Source organism: Linepithema humile, chromosome 3 (assembly GCF_040581485.1).
Source record: "Linepithema humile isolate Giens D197 chromosome 3, Lhum_UNIL_v1.0, whole genome shotgun sequence".
NCBI classification, from domain to species: domain Eukaryota; kingdom Metazoa; phylum Arthropoda; class Insecta; order Hymenoptera; family Formicidae; genus Linepithema; species Linepithema humile.
In genome coordinates, this window is record NC_090130.1 from 3576173 (window position 1) to 3600108 (window position 23936).

At 40.6% G+C, this 23936-nt stretch overlaps 1 protein-coding gene across 3 annotated transcripts in view; it reads left to right on the forward strand.

The window, feature by feature from the left end:
* LOC105676557 (uncharacterized) overlaps positions 1-23936 on the forward strand; it is a 120506-nt gene that overhangs the window by 61052 nt on the left and 35518 nt on the right. For 2 of the 3 annotated variants that reach the window (XM_012374561.2, XM_067351354.1), the window contains one exon: positions 17165-17306. The gene's annotated coding sequence lies outside the window, so the exon portion shown is untranslated. Of the gene's footprint in view, positions 1-5959; positions 6228-17164; positions 17307-23936 lie in introns of all 3 variants that reach the window. The other variant, XM_012374562.2, reaches the window with a different exon arrangement.

The following is a 23936-nucleotide window of genomic DNA, read 5'->3' on the forward strand; positions in this document are numbered from 1 at the left end:
TTTTTTATTCCATTTTAAACATTGAAAAGAAGATTAGATGCTTTATCGCTTTATTTCTTTAGATCTGTTATATATTTCCCATTCGATCTCAATTTGTAGCTTGCAGTTAATAATTTTAGCTGTACATTTTCTTCTTTTGTCCGAATGAAAAACATGTGCTCCGAACCTCTGGTTTTCGGATACATATGATTTGCATTGATTCTTGCAAGACGCGACAAAAGAAGGCATTTGATTAATGAAAAAGTCTCAGGATGCACAATCCAGCGCATATGTGGCACTTTTGAGTCACTCAATTATGTGTTGACACGTTTTTTACTGGCAAGTTCGATTGTACCATTTCCTTTTCAAGACTGACAGTTATTGATGATTTCAAAGGGTCGTTCCACTTACGGATTGAATTAACATGGGAAAGTCTATCTATGGAGAAAGTCATTTTCACTTTTAGGTAGAGGCAGTCTGTAGGGTCAGAAAACCGCCAAGAATTCCACCGAGTTCCGTTCTCCTCCGTCAAAAGGAAGTCTCCGTATGAGTTTTGCGGAACAATCTGGAATGGGAACTTTCATAGCTTCATTCCGCGCTTTTTTTTCCGCTCTCTCCCTCCCTTTTGTGCAGCGCACGATCGATGGATGAAAAGTTCTTCTACGAGCAGTTAAGAGCGGCGCATAATTTATCCAAAGGGCGATAAGCCCCGCTTCTCTCGACCACGCATTATCATACAGCCTCGTTACGTATGCGGCGGAATATTGCATGAAACATTCATAGATACATACGCGAATAAACAAGCTCCTTTTTTTTTCCGCGCCTTCGCGAGCAAACGAGCTGGCGAACGAGGGGGGAGCGCGTCTCGCTACTTGGCGAAAAACCGTAGCCGGACGCCTGCGCTTGTTTTCCGTCGGGATAAAATGTATAAAGAACGGACTTTGGCGCGCATGATCAAAGCCGGTGGGAAAAAAGCAACCTGGAAAATACACTTTTTTAATTAAATTGCGTAGCAGCCTTTTTGAGGAAGTTAGGAGTCTCGGTGATTCTCTTTCTCTCTCCCTCTCTCTCTCTCTCTCTCTCTCTCCTTCCCCCACTCTCCACTCGTCTAGTTTTATTTACCTGTATGGGTGCAGTGTGCGCGCAACGGACGTGCAGTAAATTAAATGCGCGCGTTAAAGCCCGAAAAAAAGCGAGACGGGGAGATGCGGCGGTGGCAGGCAGTCAATAGCGTTTCGAAGGGAAACCGATTGTGCGATGGCTTTATAACGATCGTTGTGTCTATCGTCCACTCGACGCAAAATCTCCGCTGAAGTCTCGTATTATTTCGAGAGCGTTGAGCATCAAAATCCTCTCACGTTCGTGTTCCTTCCGATATTTAAGATAGCATAATATTATCCGCGAATATCCCCCTCCTCTCCCCCCCCCGTGTTTGTCTCTGAAGTCCCATTCCGTGATGCTGAATAATTCGTGGAGCACATCTCGAGTTCTATCGGAGCATTCACTTGCATTCAGGAAGCTGAAGCTCCATTTAATTAAAATAAAGTCGTTATTAAGAGTTATTTCCAATTGGCACTTTTTTTTTCTGTTCGGTGAATATTTAAAGTGTTCGAAAAACGCGCGATAATAGAAACGTAATGTATTTATATTGGAGCACAATTTAACGCGACAAGTTTATTCGACTACATCGTGCAAATTAATTAACGCAACACGATGTATTCGGCGTGTTTGCGTATCGCGCCGAGTGTGCGGTAATAAAACGGATTCATACTTTCCATATTAATCAAATATTCTTTTTTATTATCTGCAAAATTTCGAATTTCGCAACTGAGCGAAATAGACACTCCCGCAGTGCGAGCGCTAGTCGAATAATCCTGTATAATTGTTTTTGCAAATATGGCTTTATTTGATCAAAATTTCTACGAAAGATATGCCACTGCATCGCTCTGTCGATAAGCTCCGACTAAATCGCAGTGAATTAAGTTCGCAAATCGGAAATTCGCATCGACTAGCCTTTGTACACGGTTAACGCAATCCGTCGAAGAGAATCGGGCGGAACTTCTCTACTCGCCTACTGTCCGTGTGTATTTCCAGTATCGACGAAAGGCTCGAACTGACTCGCCCGTGCACAGCTCGCCGTGCGAGACAAAGACGCGCGCGTCGCGAATTGCTCGGAGCGAAATATACAGGAATGCGTTACAAAGTGTACGCGCGCGCGCGCGCGCGCTCGCGAATGCGGGGCCGCATGCCGGGCGCGCATCTCCAATCGCATCGTTCCGCGCTCGTAACCGCGTTCGAACTCCACACGGGTAAAGGAGTGCCCTCGTGGAAGTGTTCGCCGTCAACGTAACAACTTTCCTGACGCCACGTTTCGTGTTCACCGAGACACCGAGACCCGGGAACAAAGAGGTATTGAAATCGGTGGAGCGATGAGCTCAGATTTCGACGCCGCAGACACACGGGAATTATCCTTATATTGTCCACCTACGACAATAGATCCTACGAAAATTAGGTATGCTTCCGTGTCCAATATCCGAGCTTACCGACTTTATATAATGATTCAAAATTTGTATAGCGTCGCGCTGCAGAATATGTTAAGAAATCCATTCATCTCGCGACCTCGCAATCTCTAAACGCAATTTTTTTTTATAAACACGTATGGTTCTTTTTGTTCTGGAAGAACAAAAAAAAGCGCGGGTGTCGGGACATAAAAGATATTACGAAACAGAGTGAAAACGAGCCAAAATGTGTTTTAAATCTAAATACTATTTTTTTTTTTTTTTTTACTTTTTTTTACAGTCTTTGTTGTTTTTCAAATAAAATTTCAGACAAATTACATTTGCATGTGTAAACCAATTTGAATTCATCGCACTAATGTAGATCGCACACGCTTAACTCTTACGTTAATTTCGAGTCAAAATCTCTAATTGCACACCTGGAGTAAAATTTCTTATCGCTACAATCCCGAAAAAATCAATGCGATTCCGCGAGATAAGCAGGGACCGGTAGCGCGGCTCTTTTTTCATGATTCTTTTTCTTCTCCGAGATGAGAGAAATGTACGGGCTTACCTACACCACTGTGCCGCTCGCACCGACGGCTCATTTATCGCTCATAACTGCCGCGCGATAGCGCGAGACCCCGACGCGCGATCCACGGTAATACTGTGTCCACCATAGCGATAATAATTCATTGCGGTCCGTATCTGTCGCGCGTTGTTCTCCATCGCCTGTAATTCCGCGCCGAAAAAACGCGGAGAGAGGAAAAAGGGATTGTCTCCGCGCGGCGCATTTCCGAGGAAATTAAAACTTGCTTTTGCGCATCGGAAAAAAGATATCGGGGGATCGTCCAAGTTGCTGCGCCGCCATCGAAGTTGCCGCGACCAAAGGCGCCACAGGGTACAGTCGAGGGGGAACGGGGGTTGAGAAAAGAGGCGAGGAAGGACGTGGTGGTGGTCGGTGCGGTGGTAGATCGACACGCGAGAGGGAAGAGGGAGGAATCCCCCGGAGGAATTTAACGCATGGATGAAGCCGTACGGCGGGAGAGGAGAGACGTGTGCACGCTCGTACCTGCACGTTTCACCTGTGTACGACGTAAAGTAAATAAGTTCTCTCTGTCTTATTCCTATTGAAGATCGTGGTATCTCCTCCTTCGCTCGTGTTCCCGTTCTTCTCTCCTTTCCCTCTTCGCGCATACACACACACGCACACACACCTACGCGCGCGCTTGCGTGCCCCGGGGGCAGGTTTTGAAACTTCTAAGCGGATTTCGTCTCGCTCGTCCGTTCTTAGGACGACGTGTACCGCCGTCAATCTTGCCGTCGTGTAAAATTGGGCATTGTCCGCATCGCCGTATTGTTGTATACACCGATGCGCGCGAGGAAGCACCTACGTGACGGCGGCACGCGAATGCATCCAGGTGCAATGAGCAGTCCTTCCGTGCAGGGTGCATCGCCTGGCCGGGGTGATGCAGCTGAACTTTTCCCCGTTTGCGTGTGAAAAGTGGCGGAAGGCACGTCGAACGTTGGGAGAATCGCGCGGATCGCGAAAATTGTTATGTCCACCTCGACAATGTGACTAAACGTTCCCACAAAATCGCCGAGATACAAAGCGGCGCCGATTTTCTAAGTAGCGCAGGGACGTCTGAGATGAATCGCCACAATAGAACGCTGAATAGCTCGTCGGGAAATTCAAAGGCGGATTCACACGTAGACGCCAACTGGCAATCTTAAAACATAAAAAAAGGTTTAGACTGCTTCTCCTTTTTATTTCTTTAAATTTTATAATTATTAAAAAATGTATTCAGCATTTCTTTTTGAAGCAACCTCGATTTAAAATTTTTGTAAGTAGATGAAGCCCGGAAATTAATTTGCCTCCGGAGGCTTCGAATAAAAACCGCAAAATTAATTTGCACGTCTCGGAATTTCTGCATAATTGAAATCATCGCTATCGTAATAAATTTAGCCGAGTGTTCGTACACGTTGAGGAAAGATTTATCTCTGTTGGAAAAGATTTAATTCTCTCTATACTACGTTTGATATATATCTGTTCTCGGCATACGTAACAACTAAGGACTCGAATTATCACGAGTGTTGCAATTGTTCCTTGTTACAATTGGCCACGAGCTCCCCTACCTGCAAGCGCTTAATTTCCGTAAGTGAGATCTCTTGCGCGGAGGTCATTAGTCGTACTTGTATTAAGTCTTCGCAGTTTGTTGAGTGTTTATTATACCTGCAACGATAACTAGTAGTAACTGTTTCTACTTTATAACTTAAAACATAATTTGCATTGCCTTTCCTGAAACTTATTTTCGTACAAAATCCGTATTTTAAAAGACGAAAATTGTCTTACAAAGGACGTGGAGGAAAGCTTCAAGAAATCAATAACAAAATCCAACATACTTTTACTATTCCTAGTTTGAGAATTAAGAATGTAAATCTGTTTAAACAGGAAATATCTATTACAGAAATTTAATAATTTCTTAATTTTATTTGTTTATTCTCATTTGCTATAAGTACAAGCTAATACTAAATTATTGAGTGATCTTGTAAGCGAGAAAGTGCTGATCTCCTTGAAGATACTCCGAAGAACCGCCAATGTGAATACGGTCGTACATAGTTCTTTTGGTCCTCGTATCTTCCGACCGCATCCGCTCATTGGGATCAATGTGGCCCTCCAGGTTCTCGTGCCTGATCCCCAGATCGTGTAGATTAAACGTACTCTTCGGAAATGTCTACTTAAACCGCTTCTACCAACCTTTTTCACTCAGTACTTTATTCAACACTCTCTTTTACTCTCTATTAATTCCGAATCACGCCGAACTTACTCCGCGTGCATTGGAAAATATTGATATAAATAGAACGTTGAAACACGGTTTGAATATTTCTAACAAATAAATCTTTAATATAGAAATTTTTTATATTTATACGCTTACATTTTCATTTATATTTAATACATTTTTATTTTATCTTTTAATATTTATATTTATGAACCTTTTAATATGCGTAAAGACTTTAATGTCTCATTTACGTAAACTGTGGAGTTTGATATAAATTTTCGTTGAGAAAAGCGAATTGCAAATTCAGGGAATTTGTGGCAGGAAGTTCAATAGCCCCGCAGCCAATCAATATAGAGATGATCAATCTCGTTATTGCAGCAAAGAGCGCGTGTTTTATAAAGCTATGTGTGATACCGTTTCTATAAAATTTTAGATAATTTAGTCGTTCTTTAATCTGAATATCTGTTTACAATGTGCTCTGAGTGATGTAAAATTTGGTAAATTTTGAAACGCAAGCGTATTGATCTCAACGATTTAAATATTTCTCATGAGGAAATAAAGAAATTCGGTACAATTTAACAAAATTTGCAAATAGCTGCCAAGCGTATTAACTGTTCCTTTTGATTTTAAGTATCTTAAAGTTGTAAACATTGAAATAGTATAATTTTTATTTATTTATTTTTTTATTTATTGATATATTTCTAGCGGATTCTATGTAACGAACTAGAATACGAAGCAGATGCATCGCAATTTCGTAAATGTCGCATCGACGAACTTCGGCAGAACAATCGCAGTTAAATTAAAGGGAATGACATCCCGTAAGCCATAATCGGCCGTTCTCGCGAGTTGACTCTCTATCCAATCTCGCCTGCCTTAAACCAGATGCAATCGTTCGAGTGCAACGGACGGTTTTCGCATGGCGATCCTCGAATAGAATTCAAAGGGAATTGGAGATCATACGATGCGACGCGCGGTAAGACTTTCATGTTATATTATCTGATAGAGAGGTCAATATCCAAAACTTTTCGGCATTCTAAAAATTCTCTAGAAAGGTGTAGATTACTTTTTGGGCGGAAAAGTGTGATGCACACAAAAATTCTATTAACAAATATTTGAGAGGGATTTTCGCGGAATTTATTCTTAAAAAAATATTTGTGATTAAATTTTGTGTGATTTTGTCATTGCATATATACATTTCAATTTTGCGCCATGATACTTAAACGATTGATATTTTTTGAAAATTTGAATGCAACACGCGAAATTGCATGGTCATTCGAATGTTCCATCGATGGCGATTCTCGCCAAGCGTGGAATCGAACGAATGCAGGTAGAGCAGGATTCGCGGCGCAACGGCAACGACGGGACGCGCAAAGCGCGCACTGCCATTGCTCGGAGAGAATGCCTCAGCCGCGCGTCCCACAACAGTTTGCGAAAATTACTGCTGTCATTTGCCGCCGGCTTTGTTCTTAGCCGCGGTGTGCCGGTACATGTCTGTACGCGCTCGTTTGCGCGCGTGTTGGTTGCGCCGGCGTTGCGATGCACCAACACTGTGTATGATGGATGACGCGAACCTGGGCGCAAGAATAATGGCAGCTTCGGAGGCTCGAAGCACTTCTGAATACGACGGAAAACTTTATTACCGTACCGCGACACGAATTCTCGCGGAACTAACAACACGGCGAGTGTTAACCCTTAGAATTAGCGAGAAGCCGTAAATGTGCATTCCTCCTCCTCAAATATTACAATATTAATAACTAAATAGCAAAAAACGACAGTTGAAAAATACCAAATAACAGTGGAAAATGAAAACAAGAGTTAAAATGCTCTTAATTACGAAATGCTAATTACTGATTAATAATAAACATTTAATTATTTTTTGTCAAAAATATATAATCTATATAAAATAACATAATTATTTAATAAGTTCTTTATTGCCACAAATTGTGTTGCCGGCAGTTTAATGAAAATTTAATATCGGAAAACATTTTGTGCGTTAAGTACAAAATGTACCTACCTACTACCCTTCTTCTGTTATATATACCCGGAAAATATTACGCTATCATCAAAAAGCGTTCGTGATGAATAATCATTTGCACCGAGTGTTATTTTCGAAATATCAAGAACAACAGGTGGACACGGTATCCGATTTAACGCTATAATCATTTTAGCTGAGTAGAAAAGCGAATAAATGGATTTCATTATTTTACATTGTTAGCATATTTATTACGTCTGCGTATATGTGCATAAAGTGTATCGCGTACCCGGTTTCGAAATATGTAATCTTAATGTAGCGTTATATATGTATATCCGGCTTTAAATGAATATTAAACGGCGCTGTTGGTCGAAAATGAAATAATGGAATTTGTTCACTCGATTTAGCGCAAATAATGCCAACGCGATAAGCAGAGCAGGCCGTTTATGAAACTGATGAATCGATTTCACAGTGAAATTCGAATAAAAATCCGATTGACAGTTACGTGGGAAAAAAAAGAATGAGCAAGATCGGAAGCATTTTCTAAGCGATATTCAAAAAATCACTCATGCATTACCGTAAAATTATTGAAAATTAAATCCGGTATACATTCGATGCACGTATCGGTATATAAAGACAAATTACCGCGACGAAGCTTGGAGCTGCGGAAACGCTTGTCAGCTTTTTCGTCATGGAAACCACCATTAAAATTAATCTGTGTTTTACCTACTTTTATTTTGATCATTTCTAACAAGTATCGCTTCTTCTTTGAAGCACGTTGTTTTATGTATGGTACAATATATGCATATATTTCCATATGCGTACACTGTGTCATACATAAAAATGGATTATGTATAAAGAGAGAGACACGGAAAATTAGTTCTTTCGTTACGGTCAAGATTAACAGAACAGTCCATAAAAGAAATGCTGCTCCTTTCTTTGTTATGTTATTCGTGTCTTGAAAAATTATCATATTTTTTTGTGTGTATACGCAATTACATTCTTTTTAATTAGCATATATATTTTGCTGAGAAAATTTCGTCAAATATTTGGAGAAATAATTTCGGAATTACAATTTTTTTCTTCAATTTTTCCCTCCATTTTGTTAACGTATATTTTACATTTCGACGATTTTACGTAACTTGGAATTCCATATACAAAGCCGCAGGCCAAATCTGTTAACTCATCGCGGTTTGCTGAATGAGAATGTTGCCTGCGAGCATATGCCGTCTAAACAATTCCAAGTATTGCGCTATGCTGTCTTTGTTTTCCTTGGCAACACGGTGGATCACGATATTCCGCGTTGTGCCCAAACTGTGCAGCTGGACTCGATAATGGCGTAACAAAATTTCTGCATAGGTTCGGTGCGCACGACCGGGAGTCACGGTGCGTTGCACCTACACGCACACGCGCTAGTACGCCCTTGTTGCCCCGATGGTATTGTAAGCGAATATATGCTCGAAGCAATTTCCTATCTGCCTTCCTGTGCCCCCTTCTATCCCTCCGCGCCATTTCTCCCAACGTTCCGTTCCCCGCGTACGGCGACCACCGATATCGCTCCGTTCGTCCCGATCGGTTGTGTTTCGACTTAATTGCTTCTCGTAGGATATTATTGTTGCTACGAAAATACGCACGAGTCGTCGACACATGGCTACGTTTTTCGTGATCTCGTTTAGGATAAGCTGGAAATATTGTCTCTCAAAACGTGTCTTTAAAGAAAAAGAAGGCATGAAAATCGATCGATTATGGATAGAGATTAAAAGATATACATATGTAAAGCATTCTCTCGTTTAAGTAGATTGCAATTTGTTAAAGGTGAATTAGATTTCTCTTTATTTTTTTTTTTATTTGCAATATATTTGTGAGATATACAGTCGGTTGAAAAATGTGCAGGTTAACACAATAAGTAAGGAAAAGTGATCATACTAACAAATTTCCGTCTCTCTAATTTCCATTCCTCTAATTTCGTATACAGTATGTATTGTGCGCATATGCAATTTTATATTATATATTGCTGGAAATTTAAATTTTGATAGAAGTGCGGAATAAAAATCTGATAGATCATATAGGTCATAGGTCAAGCGAAATGAAATTGGCGTAATCAATGGTACTGGAAAAAAAGTATTGAATTTTAGATACTAAAGTATAAATCTTGAAAACAAATAAATAAAACAAGAAGGGAAAAATGAAATAAAAAAAAAGTTATTAACAATTTTCGTGGAACCAATACGCGAAAGTTTTTATCCCACATTTTTGTATCTCTTTTTTACATTTAACCGCCACAGTGTTTTTTCATGCGTCAGGAAACTCGGAAACTCTTCGGGGAAGAAGCAGAATTCCATCACGTATATCGAAAATTCTAAAAATAGATTGCTAACTTTATAGAGATGTCAAAGTTGGAATATAAGAGCGTTGCGCCAGTAGCAAATTGCATTAGTGATTTGCAGACACGGTTCGGTTTAGCAGGGAGCACCGCGAATATGGCGCGAAAGAGGGAAAGCGTGTCAACGCGCCATGGGGAACATTTTATCGATTTATCCATTATCCGTTGAGTGATCTAACACGACGTCCGTCCATTCGTTAGCGCGGGCCAACCTTCGCGATTAATTCCGATATCTCGCCTGACAAAACCAGCTTCAATTAAAAGCTGTCGCCGGCGTTTTAGTTACGCCACGCGGTTGTCTGAAAATTCTGTTACATGTACCCGTTACGTGCAAGTTAGCAGCTGTCCGTTATACACGGCGTTTCTAAAAAGTTTCCAGACTGAGGAAACACTAGAAAACCAATTGAACAACTAATTGAATATTGTAAAAAAAACATCGGACGTTTTTATGTCTTTCGTACTGCAGCCGTACTGTGGCGCTCGATTCTTGAAAATACACGGGATAATAAAATTTCCGTTACACATTGCCGCCCGTAGCTTAAAGCGAATGTGTATTACAAAATCCAAGTGTATCGCTCTCGCATACCGGCGCTCCTCATAGCGCTGAATCTTTCATCTTCCGCACACATACATAACGGATATACGCTTGTACGGAACATTTTTATTTTCTTCTCGCGTGTCGCTCGAAGTCCCGCGCGCGCCCGCGCGCGCTGGCGCCGCAATCAGATTAGTAGTCGCGAATCAGGCGGGATTCGCTATCGATACATACATCTGTACGCGCCGCTAGAATTTATCAAATGCAAATTAAGAATTCACCGGACAGAAGCTCGAGGCGTGAAATAATTTAGCGTGATATCTGGCGTGTTACACCAGCGTTACGTAGCGCTATTGGAGGCGCCGCGCGTATCTGAAAACAGGCATGTTACATCGGTAATCGCGCACGGCGTTCGGTACAGAGCTGTCTCTTTCTCCGTCATTTCGCCTCTCTTTCTCTCTCACTCCAGCCGAGGGACGATCGATAAACTAGGCGGACAGAATCACCGAGTCCGCACTATTCTCCGACCGATGTGTGCGTGAAACGAGCCGCGTCGTTTGGCACGACCGCGCGAAACCTAATGTCGCTCTTACACCGCGCAATTCAACCTGCCAACGCTACTCGGTTCTCGTAACGAAGCGAGGAAGGGCTCTTCGTGTTTTTGTATTCACAATTTTACCCTCCATTCAGTCAGTCAACCATCAAACGCGAATGAAAAAGGCAAGTCCGAGCTATTTATGAGATTTCAAAAAACGCAAGTTACAAATTTACGCTTGTTACTTTGAAAACAGAAAATGAAATTTCTTTATGGAAAATTATCCATTTTTTATCCGCGTCTATTCAAGTATGTATTAAAAAATTCAAATTCTGAAAGCCCATCTTTTGCAAGTTCATAAATAATTTCCAATTGTTGGTCGTCTATTTTTTATTTTTATTTGCGTGTGATGTGAAGATTATTTGAACAAAAATCACTTTTTGGAGACGTGCAAAAATATTAAAGAAAAAAATCAAGACTTAATTAAATTGAGCAAAAAACGTTTAATTAACATTGGTGGAAAAGGTAATCTTATGACTATTAGAAGCAATTTTCAATTCCAGTGATAAAAGTGACTCGTTAGTTTCTGTTCATTGCTCACGCTTTGTCAACAAAGAGATACTGGTCAAACATTTTTAATATTTTATACGTTCATGTTTTCGAAATTGTTTCAGTTTTGCATCTTTGAAATATTGAAGTGGAACAAAGTGAGAGTCCGAATGTATATGTGTAACAAACTCTGCAAATTCAAACTTTTTGCGGAAACGCAGTTCTGTAAAAATATAGCTAAAAAAGCGTTTTGTAAATTGGCTAAATTGACAAAGAGCTTGAAATATCAATAATATACACCATTGTAAGCACTCATCTCGTTTTGAAACCGGATGTTCTTACCGAAGCAAGCAGCGATATATATATGTGTGTGTGTGTATAGATAAACAGGCGAAAAGGTATTCGCGAATAGGTGTGAAAGTAGGCAGTAGAGATTAAGACGTCGAACCTTCAGCACGTGCCATAAGAGTAACCCAAGTTGAAGGTCAAATAAATCGGAACGTGTCCCTTCACTATGTGCAAGCGCGTTGACTTTTTTATTGACCGTCCTAACTAAACGGATTATCGCTCCCCTGTGTAACCGAAGGAGTAACACTCGGTGAGTTCATTCGTCTGGGTCGTTTGATTGCCGGGTTTTGCCGTGAATTAAAAGACATCTGTGCGTAAGCCACATTTGTAAAAATCTTGAAAACGGAAAAAAAATTAAGAGACCTTGCTTGTTATGTTCTTTAAAAGTCAAGCGCCGGTGGTAGTACTTTATATATAAAAAAAGAAACAAGCTCTAAAATAAGAGAAATATTTGTCACTATCTTTAACAGCTTCTGAAACAAGCAACTCGTAACATTTTATGTGAGATATCCGCGCGAAGTCAGTCCGTGGCACTTACTTCAATACTTCAGCTAAAGGAACGTGCTGAATCTTTTAAAGCTTTGAAAGCTTAGTTTTCTGTCTTATTCGGTTTTCAGATCCATGTAATTTTGTACAAGTTTACCGAACGGACCTTATCTTTCCATATTATATATATTTTTCATCTCTTAATATGTGGTATTAGCGGCATAAAATTTTCATCAAATTTAGAAAAATCGTAAGTGAGAGATGCATGAGATATGTCGGATATTAATGCAGGAATATTAAAACGGATGCGGTGTTCTTTTAATCAAAGATTAATTCTACATCTGTAAAATGTAAATGATAATGATAAAATTTGTTCTCTCGCAACGCCGACTGGTTTTTTTCTCTTGTTAATTTTTAAATTTGGAAAAATGTGAAATGCGTAAAAATTTTAAAATAATTTTACGAATTTTACTCATCGCTATCAATAACAGACTGAAAACAATGTTATTTATCGAGAACTTAAACAACTGATGCACTTCCGAATCAAAGTTGGACGTGGAGTATAATCTAAATTAGCGTCGTACAAAAATATATTTATACGGTGCACTCTCGATTATCCATACTCGGTTTATCCTGTTTACGGATTATCCGCGTTATGATAAATTGCTAATGACTAATGATGAAGATGAGAAATAACGTGCTGCAACAAAATGATTCATTACTAAATCCCAGAGGTGAACGAAAATCGCGAACTATTTATGTAAACGTATTAAACTCCCCCACTCGCGCGCGTATATATGTATTATGCATATCACGAATAAATTACAGTTGTACGGTAATATTTGTTTGTGCCTCAATAAAGTACAGCATGTGCTTTGGATTGCCCGTGTTTCTCGATTATCCGTGCCAGCCTCCTCCCAATTGCCCTGGATATAACGGACAATATACTGTACATGTGTATCTGCATATAAACAAATCATATTTTTAATACATCTCTCACTGTGATTAAAATTTTTCCGTGAAATTAGTAAATAAAGAACGCTGATATATTAAATCGTATTTTCGATTTCGTATTTCTTATGTGAAATTTTCCATTTTTTTTTTTTATTCGATTTTTATTACATTAATGCATATCAATTATTCATCGATGAAAAACAATTCATTTTTCGATCTAAATTTTACATCATGTTTTTTGATGAATATTTGATCTCTGTCGCATATACATACAATTTATATAAATATATTCGAGTATATTGGAGGACAGATTCTGTATTTTAATATTGGACATTAAATTTATTAATTGTAATACATAACGCTAAGTTATATAGAAAAACATGTAAGCACATTTAGATAAATATTTTAATCCCTAAAAGTACGATAAAAACGAAAGGGGTAGATATTCTCTTTGTATTAGCAGAAAGTGTGATAGAAACACGCTAGCTTGCGATAATTATATAAATTTCGAATCTCTCTCTCTCTCTCTCTCTCTCTCTCTCTATCTCTCATTCTCTTATCGACTTCTTTTAAACAGTACATATCGACACTCACTGACAAGCTTAAAAAGAAAAACCGTGCACGCGATAAGGCCGTCAACATAAGTTTTCCTATACAAACTTATTCGTTCGGAAAAATTTTGAGAAAGAACGTAATGTCAATATATACGTGTGTATATATGTGTGCGCGCGCGCGCGTACACACACACATGTAAACATATAGGAAGGAGGGGGAGCTGTCGAGTGAACCTGTACGAGAAATCCTCGGAGGGCATATACGGCCCGTTATCAGCGGCACGGATAAGCTCGTACGGAGTCGACCGTTCGAGGCAAGATCGTGGAAAAAGAGCGGCATCGCCCGAAGGGCGATGGTTTTTCCGATGGGGGAAAAAGTGGAGTGACCCCGTGGCTCGATTGGGAATACGCACACATCCGGCGCGCCGAAGATGTTCGGTCGGGGAGAAAGAGAGCAGCCGGTCGCCACTTTCCGGTAGCAAGCACAGCCGCACACTATTCCGGGCACTCTATTCATTTTTCTCATTAAGCAAATCTCGGGAGGAGAAAACGAGTTCGCGCGCGCGGATAGAACTTTAGACGATAAGCCCGATGAACACGCGGAAACTGCGCCGCCGCATCCTCCCCCCCGCCGTTCCCTTTTACATCGAATCGCTTAATCTTTCTTCGAAAGTCCGCGTTTCCCTCTAGCTCTCGTACTAACGCGTGTTTTTAAACGCCACGGCAGGCGCTGACTTAGGATCTCAATATCGCATAGGCTCATCGCATTACGTATGGCTTTATAAATAAGAATGAACGTATTAGTATGCGTACAGTATAACGTCGTGGGATCAGCGATATCTTCACCGTATATGCGCTTCTTATCGATTCACTGTTCCCCGAATGTCGTTGAATTCAGAATCCTCCAAATATCGTCGATTTCCGACATTTAAATGTACGTACGGAAAGCGTAAGCAAAGTAGAATGTAATTAAACGCGGGAATTTAATATCTCCTTTGTGCTTTCAATTTATTAATTTGGAAAAAGGATGCAAATAATTTATTTGTATGTATTCATTCATTAATATGATGCGGACTCTTTGTAAATTCAACTGTTTTATAAAAGGTGAGGTCCTGTGATAAAGTGGTTTTTATAATAGTATGACGGCGTTTTATGAAAAAGGCAAATTTACAAAGAGAGCCTGCGACATATATATATATATATACATACATAGAATATAATATATATTTATTAATAAATTTTTCAGAGATTGCTTTGTGCGAAAAAAATTTCAAAAATTTTAGAATTATAATATTCCGCGAGTACAGGTTAGCTTTAAAGAGAATAGCATTATGATTTTATCCGGGTAATTAATCCGAAATCTTCATTTTCATAATTAATCTTCTTGCAGCTTCCGTCTAACGACGTTTTTAGAACCATCAATTTTTTTCCTCCCTCGTTGACTTTTGATTCCGGCGTTATATGACTTTTCGGTGCTTCGCACGTCCGCGCGCATAATTCCGCCGCGAGCCTTTGCGGTGAGCAAACCGAACGCCGCCCGGTATCGATTTCAGTTTTACGGAATGGAACGTAGTGGCGGACGCCGCTTCAATCGCGCTCGGGGCCGATTTCAATCGAGTCGATCCGAACCACTGATTAAAACGATCGTAGACACGCCAAACCGGCCGGGGAGTGTATATACCGGCGGATTCGGATGTATCTCGGCGAGCCAACTATCTCGTCAATGAGATAAAGCTCGAATGGATTAAAGGAAGAGCCGTCGCGCGAATGTGGTGCTATCGGACGAAGAGATTGCGGGTCAGGAATAGCGACGGGGAGAGAAGGGGAGATAATAGGGGTTAGGGGGAGGGGGTATGATGCAGGAATCCGACTCGCGAATGCGTTTATCTCGATCCGCCGAGGTCGCGTTACATGTTCGCCGCTGAGAAGCATTTCATCAACGTCATTCGCCCGCAGCCTCCCATCCACCTCCCCCCTTGCCGTTCCTCGTCCCGCTACGCGTCCATCCCCTTTCGCCTTTTGTTCCATTCTTTTTCTCATTCTCTCTCTCTCTCTCTCTCTCTCTCTCTCTCTCTCTCTCTCTCTCTCTCTCTCTCTCTCTTTCTCTCCCTCCCTCCAACTTGCTTTTCGTTCCGTATCTTTCACTGTTTGCGTCTCCACACTCTCTTACTCTTCTTATTCTCTTTTCGTATCCTCTTTGTAGACAGTCTCTGTGCGATTTTGTTTTCCCTCCGCTGATCTCTTTTTGTTCCCGACGTTTCTACGTGCAGAGCGCGAATATTTCCTCGCCTTTGCTCGGTCGGCTTGGTATCGGAGCGGACGTGTTTCGTTTAAACGAGAGACGGTAGGTAGGAACGACAGTGCTGTCGACGATGCTGTTTGTGACGATTCGTCGTCATCTCGAAAACGAACGTCGTACATCCTGTTGGGCAGACGAGCGACGCCTGCACTTCCCGAGTCTTTTCGGGCATCATAAATGATAGTTATCTGTTTTTATAGCGAGCCATTATAGCTTCACAACAAGTCGTTGAACACGAAACAAAGATCTCAGCTTTTAAATCACTGCGACTAAAGAAAGTCGGGTGACAGCGTGATAACATTACGATGAATAAGAAACATTTAAATGTCTTAAAGTTAGTCACACTTTCTTTTATAATTTTATATTTTTTATTTCTGTTGTTTTCATTTTCTTTCTTCCGGAGAAAGAATAGAGATATCACATCTTTCAGTTAACTCTAGATGAATTAAATAATTCTGATAAAATTGTAATTCAGAACTCAGCCAAAAAGGAGAGAGATGTATAATATCGAAAATTAAAAAAATGCGCGATGATTATTCTTTAAGATTGCCTTCAAATTAATCTTAGGAGCCGTGGTTAAAAAACATCCGATAACTCTGGGTCACCCGAAATATACATGTTTCGCATCGCGGGTCAAGTGCGATACGATCACGCCCATGGCTGCAATTTTTTCGGAAGTCGACGAACGAAATTTACTTTTGCCGGTGAATGCGCAATCCTTTTTTTCGCGATCTATGCTGAAGATAAGCTGAACTCACGAGTTCCGCTTGTCTAACAGGAAGATCGCATTCAGTGCGGGCACGAGATGAGAGTCGGGCGGCCGCATTTAGCGCTAAATGGGCAGTGAGAATGTCGACTGCTGAAGCATTTGCGTTTTTTTCGCACGACCAACAGTTGACATGATTATAATTGAAAGCGATACAATTCTCTTCTATTTCTCTTTCAAATTCTACTAGCGAATCTATTGCGTCTGCGATTAATAATAATTATATTTGTAGAAATATCTGTTTATTTTTCCTGCGTAAAATTGTATCTTAAAACCGTGAAATTTTAATTTCCCTTTCCTGAAATGCTTTGTACAACTCGACTGCGGTTTGTGTATTAAAACAGTTTTATTCCACAGAAGGAGCGTGTCCTCGCGCGCATATCGCGCGATGAGAATAACATAATCGCGATAAGTCGCCGTGTAGTACAATTATTGCGGAATTAACCGTGTCTCAAGGGCGCGGCTTTACCAAATTACGCGGCGGCGCGATTATTACAACATTAATTTCATTGTATGCTTCCTGTTGCAGGTCCAAAGGCGCGGAATAATTCGGAACAACGACTCGCCTCGCCTCGTCTGCAGAGGAAAACAATAATCCCTCCCCGCCGTTATTAAACGACCGGCGAATAACACGCGGCTGCAATAAGCGAAATCGCCGACTCGGAAGGAAGGTAAGTACCAACGCGCCAAGTCGTCATCCCCTTTTTCCGCACACCCGCAGATTCCACGCCCGATCCTTTCCAACGATCATTTTCGAAAACGTATTTTCGTTCCGCGCCGCTTCGGCGGAGAAAATTTCCCGTGGAATTGCGCTCTTCTCTCTCCCCTGTTATCGTTCCCTTTACCTGCAAATTCGATGTTAGTTTTCCGTATCGGCAGTGTATGTAGAATACGGCGCGTACTTGGAGAGAATACCTGAAATAGGATTACTTAAGCGGACTGCTTACTCGAACAATACAGGAGTTGGCAAAACATCGCGCGGAGTATTCGTCTGATTTCCGTTGTCTCTTGATAGTCGGCATTATTTCGGCGGTGGTTCTACTTAAATTGCCATCCGCGCGCGCGCGCGCGCGCGGGTCGTAATTATGATTTATACTCTTTCTCCGCTATCAACTCTCCAACAGTTGAGTCCATCCTACGGTTTATACATAATAGCGCGAGTTGTAATATACCGTTGCGGTGAGATAGTGCTCGAGACATTACTTCTGTGTCTATCATCTATCACGGTGCGCTGCACACGAACCAATTAATCTTGATTATACATTTGCATTCTGCACGACTGTTCGAGAAAGAACAATTATTCGCTCTCTTTCGCGAACGAAATAACATTATGGTTTTTTTTTTTTTTTTTTTTTTTTTTTTTCGCGTAATCGGTAAACCCGACTCGATATTTAAGGCAGCGGAAAAATATACGTTCGAAAATTACGACGACCGGGGGCCGGGCTCTTGTTTCGACGTCGAAATGCGCCAACCAAAGCTAAATTTTTCAAGCCACTTGTGCGAACGCGATTTGCCTCTCTATCGGCGCAATTTTTGCAATACACTTTTGAATACCTCGCCATCGCTTACGCCCGGACTAGCCGAGCTTTTCATCAAAACAGAATAGTAGTCGACATGAAAGGGCAAAAGAGACGGAAAGACAAAAAGAGAAAGAATAAATGGAGAGGCAACGTGTATGTTATCGAACGAATACGTCGATGTGCCGAGGTAGAATCGACATTTCAACTACTACGCGTGAATTTTTATGCACCAGACGGAAATTTGGGCAGTTGATCTTGAAGCGGTTTCCGGGAAAATAAAAATTCAGATGATAGCGCATTTCGCGGAATAAATTACTCGCGATTTTGCTGGGGGTCGATAAACGAGTGAAGCGACACGCCTCGCGCAACGTAAACCATCGCGTTTAAAAAAAAAAATGGAACAGATTAAAGGGAGAAGGCATTCGCATTACCAATGAATTACCTCCGAAAGTTCTGAAATATAATCCGAACGGATGTGAAATGACATATGTCTCTAATTACTAGCGGGGTTCGACGGAAATTTTCGGTATATCTAACATTCGGATCTCTTCGCGCCGAATCGGATTCGATTCAAGTCCCGGACGGTCTATATATTCAGATAATACTGTGGATAATGGGTTACTTGCCATTACCCTACATTTCACATGACGGGGCTCGTCCGAGTCTTATCGTGAAATACAATAGAATTTTTATGCACGTGAACGAACCATATTGGACCATTGTCGTTCGCCTCGTAGAAACCGGAGAGCGGCCAAAAAGTAGCTGGACGCTGAACCGTGTTAATAAAAGGGACAAAAATTTTAAACCGCATTTCCAGGGCCCGACGAGAGTTCGTCGTTATACGTTAGTAATTGTCTTCGAAGCTTTAAGACATCGTCGAAAAAATTAGGTAATTAAGATGGCTGCCGCGGCGTCCCGCCGTACGCTTCGTGCCGCCGTCGTGCACTCGCCTTGGTCTTTTGCCTCTTTAGTCGGGACGAGGTTTTTACCACATCGGATGCCGCAACCGCTATGATATTGCATGTCGGCAGAATCTTGATGCCCTACGCGGCCGTATACGGGTAGGGCGATGTCCACTAGTACCTAATTTTACGATTCTTTTTCCGCAGCGGGAACCGGGCGAACCCCGCGGCGCAAAAAAACGTAACGAATAGTAAAATATGAAAAAAAAAATAAAGCCATCTTGTCCTAAATGGAGTCATATAAACCCTATTGTGCCAAGATCTTAACGAAATTTGTGGTGCCTGCTGTGAGGTGAAATCTCTTTTTAGGTAGCGAAGAAAGTGGATAGTTTTCGGCGTCGGGCGGTTCTGAATAACTTTCTTCGAGTTAGTTCCAAGCAGTAAATTATTATTTTTCGGACAAAAACTTATGTTGAAAGATATTCATATGCACACTCATTCACACACAGCTTTAAAAGCGGTCCGAAGGCAGCGATAGTTTATTACTCATAAGTAGCGTCAATAATTCAATAAGTTGTTCAACTTGCGCTTAAAATTGGCTCTCTCCTTTTTCCTTATTCTACCGCTAACGCTGCTTTAATTAAATATCCGCTGCTTTCAGTTTGCATGTCAGACAAATTATTGTTAATTCTTAAATACCGGATGAACGGTCATGTAATTTATAATTACGAAGATCTGGACTGTGAAATTATTTAAACGGATTTTACGTTTTTAGAGTTTTTATTTTTTGGGTTAATTGTGAAGATATTTAATATTAAATTTGAAAGAATGGTAAGAAAAGGTGTAGAGAGCATCTCTTATTGAAACTTTACTAAGCAAAACGCAACTCTTAATTAAACAAGGAATCCAGAATTCAAAAGACTGCTTGCAATTTTGAATTATTCTGTATAAACTCTTTTGATTCACTTTTCTTGCGTTTTTACTACACATTTCTTAAAACACCGAAGAAAGTTATCTTTGCTATTATATAACAGAAATAAGTGATGGCTTTATCATAACTCTGATTGAAAAGAGATTATTCGAACCAGTGAAATGTGTATGGAATACGAAAGCGTTATTCTAAAAAATTGGACGCCAACTTTCGATTTTCCAGAAAAAAAAAAAGGACGAATGATACAGATCTATGTAGAATATTTCAAAATTAGTATCGCGAGCGAAGTGTCTCGGTCGTGCCCGAGAACCTTGGGCACTTCGTTAGGAATGCTGTGGTCCAGCGTATGCGGGAACGCCGATATCGAACGAAAATGTGGAGGGAACGGGAGCGACGGTATCGCCGACGGCGAAGAGATCGGGCGAGGGCGCGTCTCCCGCGATAACTGGCGTGATTCCAATGGACAAAGCGAGCGGGGTGGCAAGCAGGGCGAAATAGAGGCGAACACGACACCCGAAAACGGGTCCACTCATTCTCGAAATAGGCACCTGGAATGCCGATCCCGCGGTAGAGCTATTCTCTCTATCCGGCTGGGCGTTCGTGTCAACGTGTCTATCTCTTTCTCTCCCCCGTTCATCTCGCTTCTTGACTATGCGCGCCATTATCCTCAGCTATCATTAAGCCTCAACTGCTACGGTCAAATTTGGATAACGTTACCGATTGTTAGACTTCACGGCAGACTGGGCGTAATAGAGAAATGACGTTCTGTGCTTTAAGCTAATGGATTGGAAGGCCACTTTGGGCTTCATAATGATAAGTGATAAAATGCGTGAACACGCATTTCCGAAGAAGTTAGGAGTGCAATAAAAATTAATGACTAATTATCCGCTCTTTCCGATACTTTACACGATACCTGCAACAAGGACTTTGGACTCATACTTGTTTATCAGTGAAGCTTAGTATTATTTTTCACGTAATGATGTAAAATTATTCTTAATATATAATACACTCAAAAAAATATTTCGCTGATGTAGTTAGATTTCTAGATATCGCAACAAGAATGTATCGCTATTTTTCGTATCTGTGAAAACATTGTTTGTCACATATAGAATTTATAGCAGTAATGTTCTAGCAATAGCTTCTGAAAAATTTAGGTACCATTGCTAAATGTTATTCATTGCATGATCTAACACGTGATTGATCTTATATAGATAGGCGCTTTAGAGAAACTTTCTTTTTAAAGTTCACAAACAATACAGATATATATTCTGTTTCTGTCATCTAAACTGATTAAGTAATCACATATGCAATATCACAACAGTTGCTAATCATTTATCTGTTTTAGTTAATTTTTTACACCTAGAAAATTTTAGCTATTATTGCAAGATCATTTTTTTGAGTGTATTACTTTCTTTCTATCGATTGCACATTATAATAGAGAAAGGCGTTTTCTTATGATAAAAATTTATGCGAAAGACGCTAAGATATCGCCTCTCAATTTTATACCGGAAAGAGACAATATCTACGGCGTTATTGTGCCTGAAATTAAACGCAGCCCCGCCGCCAGCCTCCGCCCCGTTCCGTTTCGCGCGTCATTTTGTCTCTGAAAACAAGCAAATATCACGTTGGTATGACTGCGTCTTTTCTTGCACCTCCGCGCGACGCGCAACGGCAAGGCTGAAAAGACCGTTCTCGCGCGATCTCGGGAGGGAATACCGAGATAGAACGAAAACGGCGCGGACGGTGGCAAAGGAAGGCGAGCGACGCGAAGGACGGAGGCCACCGAGAAAGATACCGATGGCATTTAGTAGCTTCGCTCGGAACGTTTTAGATAATGACCGGGTGGATTACCGAGTCTAGACGAGGAAGAAGGGTCTTCTTTTCCTCACGTTCGATTCCGCCGCCGCCGGTGCCCGGGAGAGTCGGAACGAGATGATCGAGGAAACGAAAAGGGAGAGAGGGAAGGGGAGAGACGGTAAAAGATCGACGGCATGTAGGAAGAAACGAAGATAAAGGTGGCCGGTCGCGTCCTGGCGATAGCGAGCTTTCATTCCGAGGCATTATTCACGTCGTTTGCCAGGCAAACGGACGAGCCGGAAAACTCGCCGGAGCGAGAAACATTGCGTTTTCGAGTGCGTCGCCCAAAAAGAGGAGAACGCGGATATATATATATATATGTGTGTGTGTGTGTGTGTGTGTGTGTGTGTGTTTTTTTTTTTTTTCCGCCCCCCCCCCCCCCCCCACCCCCTCGTTTGTACGTGTAGTGACGCGTCCGGCGCGTACTACACTCTCTCGCGGTGCCCGTCGCGCCGCTGGTCGGCAGCCTCGATTTTTGTCTCCCCTCCGTTTTTGCTCGCGTTTCTATTTGAGCACCTTTTTTCAGTACCGGCGGTCGCGCAACGAGAACGCCGTGTATGTATCGTTTGCGATGTGTCGGTTCGCGTAGAGAGAGCGAGAGAGATAGATGAAGAAAGAGTGAGACAGGAAGAGGAGAAGGTGATATCATCAGTGTAGAAAAGAGTTGACCAATACGCAGGGTGATTCGATAAAATTGATGTATCTAGATATCGAAAAATGGAAAATACATGAATCTTTCCAATTTATGAAATTTTCAGATTTTTTCAAATGCGAAGTTCTAGCCATTTTTATACGTGGTATTGTAAAACGATGGTTTTTATATTACAGATTAAAATATTCTATTGCTGTAGAATTGTGGAAATGAAAATTAAATAATTGATTAATTACTCTTATGCGTTTGATTACGTTTCAGAAAAGGGATAATCAATAACAGATTGGCAATGATAATAATCACACGAACGTATGAATACGGATTTCGTTTAATTTCCGCCATTTTATGCCAGCGGATAGGTTTAATAATCACATATTAAAATCAAGGATTATACATACGTGTTCTGGTTCTCGCCGTTCATTGTGTGGCGAAGAAACTTTTGCAAAAAAGTGCTGAGTGTGCAACAATTTGAGCTGTACAAGAACGGGTTACTCTACTGTTTTTTGTCCTTCCTTCCTCTTTCTCTCTCTTTCTTTTCGCTGCATATAACCGCACGTGTAATCGGGAAATATGGATCTGCGGACGATAACAGAGTGGAATCGTTTTAGGAAAAATTGAATGCGACGCAATGATATGCTCGAGCACGTGCGAAAATTAGATTCGAGCGCTGGATTATTTCGGAGCTTCCTTTTTCAGTCCAAGTGCGTTTGCGCATAATAATGAATGATATGAATAAAGCCCAGATTAAAGATTAGAATGAACAGGATGATTTTGAGTGTCGATGAATTTTCAACATATAGGAGAAAATTAAATTCCGAATATATTCAACCTGAGAAGATAAAAACTTTTTTTTAGTTTTCAATATTTTTAAATTTAGATTTTAAATATTTTTCTATTAAAATATCTTTATTCTTTTTAATTTGCCTTTAAAATCTGTCATAAATAAAATTCGAAAAAGTGCGTAACTTCATAAAAAATTTTTTACCTAAAAAGGATATAATATAACGAATATCAGATACAAGAATATAACAGTAACGATAAAATTTTTTATCGTTAATATCGAAATTTATGATTTCTAATCATTTTTTCATAATTTTATGCCGGTAATCTCTTACTAAAATTATGTTGTCCTATTTACCCGTTTCTTTCAATTAGCTGGATCGAATCTAAAATACGAATTTTAGATATAAAATTTTCAATGAATTTTACTCAGGGATTATCTGCTTCGTATTAAAGCACTTTTTTTGTTTTTTTAATTTCAAAGTACAATCACTGCATGCGTGAGATATAATAAGTTCGTACGCGGTTTTATTCGTGCTATTCGATAAAATCAGCGTACTTTTCAACAAAATGAACTGAAAGAAGCAATAGAATTACGCGAATAGATGGGTTTTTAGAAAACCAGGAATAGTGGATCATCGATTGGATTTGTTTTGGAA